This window comes from Colobus angolensis, unplaced genomic scaffold (assembly GCF_000951035.1).
Source record: "Colobus angolensis palliatus isolate OR3802 unplaced genomic scaffold, Cang.pa_1.0 Scaffold47, whole genome shotgun sequence".
Taxonomy (NCBI): Eukaryota; Metazoa; Chordata; class Mammalia; order Primates; family Cercopithecidae; genus Colobus; species Colobus angolensis.
Genome location: NW_012118154.1, coordinates 971129 through 975011, shown reverse-complemented (window position 1 = coordinate 975011; position 3883 = coordinate 971129). Strand labels below are relative to the sequence as shown.

The 3883-nt window shown below is 43.0% G+C and overlaps 1 protein-coding gene and 1 pseudogene across 2 annotated transcripts in view; both read left to right on the top strand.

Moving 5' to 3' along the window:
* The window catches only part of LOC105523672, a 3141-nt pseudogene extending 765 nt beyond the window's left edge, over nt 1-2376 (top strand). The window contains exon 2 of the transcript XR_001003631.1: nt 6-2376. The product of XR_001003631.1 is annotated as a zinc finger protein 594-like (transcript). The remainder of the gene's footprint in view (nt 1-5) is intronic.
* Nucleotides 1-3883, top strand: part of ZNF232 (zinc finger protein 232) — a 44553-nt gene that overhangs the window by 14950 nt on the left and 25720 nt on the right. The gene's annotated exons all lie outside the window — the stretch shown is intronic.

Below are 3883 nucleotides of genomic sequence, written 5' to 3'. Positions count from 1 at the left end.
CATAGTGGAGAAAAACCTTACGTATGCAACAAATGTGGGAAATCTTTTAGGAGCAGCTCAGATCTTATTAAACACCATCGTGTTCATACTGGAGAAAAACCTTACGTATGCAACAAATGTGGGAAATCTTTTAGGAGCAGCTCAGATCTTATTAAACACCATCGTGTTCATACCGGAGAGAAACCTCATGAATGTAGTGAATGTGGGAAAGTCTTTAGCCAGAGATCACACCTTGTTACACACCAGAAAATCCATACTGGAGAGAAGCCCTATCAGTGCACTGAATGTGGGAAAGCCTTCAGGCGGCATTCCCTCCTTATTCAACATCAGAGAATTCATAGTGGTGAGAAGCCCTATGAATGTAAGGAATGTGGGAAGCTCTTCATGTGGTGCACGGCTTTCCTCAAACATCAGAGACTGCATGCTGGAGAGAAACTTGAAGAATGTGAGAAAACCTTTAGCAAGGATGAGGAGCTTAGGAGAGAGCAGAGAACTCACCAGGAAGAGAAAGCTTATTGGTGTAGTCAGTGTGGTAGGAATTTCCAGGGCCGATCAGACTTCATTAGACATCAGGTAACTCATACAGGAGAGAAACCGTATGAATGTAAAGAATGTGGGAAAACTTTCAATCAGAGCTCAGACCTTGTGAGACATCATAGAATTCACAGTGGAGAAAAACCTTATGTATGCAACAAATGTGGGAAATCTTTTAGGGGAAGCTCAGATCTTATTAGACACCATCGTGTTCATACGGGAGAGAAACCCTATGAATGCCTTGAATGTGGGAAGGCCTTCAGTCAGAACTCACACCTTATCAGTCATCAAAGAATTCATACCAGAGAGAAACCCTTTGAATAGCAGCAACTGCGGTAAGGCCTTCAGTGGGCGGACAGCTTTTCTTAAACACCAGAAACTTCACATTGGAAAGGAATTTGAGGACTGTAAGAGAGTCTACAAACAGGACCTACTCTAATAGATAGCAGAAACCAAATGAATGTAGTAAAACTACAAAAAGCTTGATGGAGACCACATCTTATTGCACTATAGATGGGTTTTATTAGGAAGACCATGTGAAGGTGGGAAAGCATAGAAAATTCCTGCCGGATTTGTCAAAGATGTAAGTATGATCAAGTGGGAAAGCTAAAAGCTCTTGGACGTAATCACCTTTTTTTTTTCTGTCTCAGAATTGACACTAGAATATGGTCCCAACGATACAATTTTTAAAATTATTTATTTTTAAAAATACAAAGAGATGAGGTCTCACTATGTTGCCCAGGCTGGTCTTGAACTCCTGGGCACAAGCAGTCCTCCCTCCTCAGCCTCCCAAAGGGTTGGGATTACAGGCATGAACCACTGCACCAATGTTTCAGAGCATGAACCACTGCACCAATGTTTCAGAGGATGTCTATCATTATTAAAATCATTATAAATCGCTTTGGCAACAACCCTGAAACTAAATTATTCATGGAAACAGCCATTTCAATCTTGACTTCCTAGTCAAGTGACAAGTTTAAATGTGGGGAAAAAACCCTGTGAAAGTAAGGAGTGTAGGCCAGGTGTGGTGGCTTGTACCTGTAATTCCAGCACTTTGGGAGGCCGAGGTGGGTCGATCACGAGGTCAGGAGTTGATCACGAGGAGTTACTATGCCTGGCCAACATAGTAAAACCCTGTCTCTACTAAAAATACAAAAATTATCTGGGCATGGTGGGGCATGCCTGTAGTCCCAGCTACTTGGGAGGCTAAGGCAGGAGAATCACTTGAATCTGGGAGGCAGAGGTTGCAGTGAGCTAAGATCGCACCACTGCACTCCAGCCTGGGCAACAAGAGTGAAACTTCATCTCAAAAAAAAAAGTCTAACTCTTACTTGTCTTTACGATGCTGTACAGTGAGAGCTAATGTTTGTAAGGATAAACAGGATACTTAAAGGGATTTGAAGGTACTTTAATGCAGTGGTTTCCAACTTTTTAATCACCAAGGCCTTCTTTTTACTCCCCTATGTCCGGTGTTTTAAAAGATTATGTTTACCAAACTGCATTTATTAAATAATTATATTTTACTACGTAAAGGCATGTACAACACAAATCATGCTTCTGACTGGCACCATGTAGACAGACCTAGGTACTAAAATTCCAGCCCAAAGCAAATAATTAAACATTTTCATTAGCCTTTTTATCCCTTTTGTGGGCAAACATATCACCTACGTTAGGCTTTTTGAAATATTAACTATAACTTGTAAACTGCAGATTAAAAACTAACCAATTCTTCTTTGATGGAGCTTGAATCAAACTAAGGGTATTGGACTTTTGAAAGACTGAAATTTTTGTTACAGTACGGAATGTTTTCAACTGTGAGTGCTGAAATAAAAGTTATTTAAGAATTACTTAGTGACTGTTTAGTATGTGCCAGGGTCCATAATTAGATGGGGCTAAAGAAAGACAGTCATTGTTCAAAGAATTTACAGTCCAGTGGGGGCTGAAGGAGTACAAAGAGTTAATCTTCAGATAATCAGATAATTCGTGAAATAAAAGCCCACCTATTCAAAGCTTTTATAGGTAGCAGAAGCTAATGTAGTAGTGTCCAGTTTGTAAACCTGAATTCTGCAAAATAAAACCTACCTGTTAACGAGCAGTCTACTTTGGAACTTTGAGAAAAGAGCCTAAATGATCAAAGTTTGCCTTCATAAGATTTTAAACAGCAAAAGAACCAAACTCCAAGAGGACCAAAGCTGAGAAAGTCAGAGTGTGATAATGTCTTTGAGGAAGAGGGGTGATGGGAATGTGGCTTAGGAGAGGTTTCTTCATACAAATATTTGATAGTGATAAGAGGCAGGACAGGAAGTTGAGAAAGTCTAAGCAGATGTGGCAGGCCCCCAGTGAAACCCCACCTTTGAGCCGAAAAGCCTGAAACCCACAGCCCAAAGTTAAGAACTTCTATTCCTGTTTGCTTGCTCCCTCCTAGTTGGTTCTTTCTGAATAATGTCTTCTTACCAATTGAATGTTGCCTTTTCCAGAACTATCTATGACCGCCCCACCCTCATTCTGTGCCTATAAAGACCCCAGACTCAGTCAGTAGATGAGAGAGATGGCCAGACTTTTGGGAAGAGATGGCCAGACTTTGGGGAGAAGATGACCTGCCCTTTCTATCCCCTCTCTAGCTCCCCTCTCCACTGAGAGCCATTGTGACCACTCTATAAAATTCTCCACCTTCATCATCCTTCAAGTGTTCTACACAACCTCATTCTTCTTGGATGCCAGACAAGAGCTGGGGACCCACCAAGTTTGACTACCCAAAAGGCTGTCACACCCGCCCTTTTCCCTCACTGGTGGTGGGTAGCCACCCCACGCAATGAGGCTAGGGGCCAGCTGAGCTGTTAACACACAGCCATCCTCAAACAGTGGCACTAAGAGAGCATTGTAACACTCCCTCGGGGGTTTTGGGGTCACAGGCACCCCTACTTGGGCACCACCACAGACCCCAAATAGGGCTTGCTCATGAAGCTGCCCAGAGCAGCCAACTAGATCCTGCAGTCATTTGCTCATGCCTGCTGTGGTCACAGGCCCTGCATAGAGCTTGCTCATGCTGGTGCCTGTAGTGGCCAGCCAGATCCTGCATTCGCTTGCTTACCTGCACACTCCTGCAAGAGGCTGAGCACAGTGGGCTGAGCAAACAGGGTGCCCCTGTCCTGAGTCCCACGAAGGAATCAAGGAAAAAAATCCTGCATCAATAGGAAATAAGACTGTCACTACCATCCCTGAGGTAGCAAGTGCATGACTATGGTAGAATAAGTGAATGCTAGCCAATAATCTGCCAATATAGTCCACTTTTTTTTTTTTTTTCCTGAGATGGAGTCCCACTCTGTTGCCTAGGCTGGAGTGCAGTGGC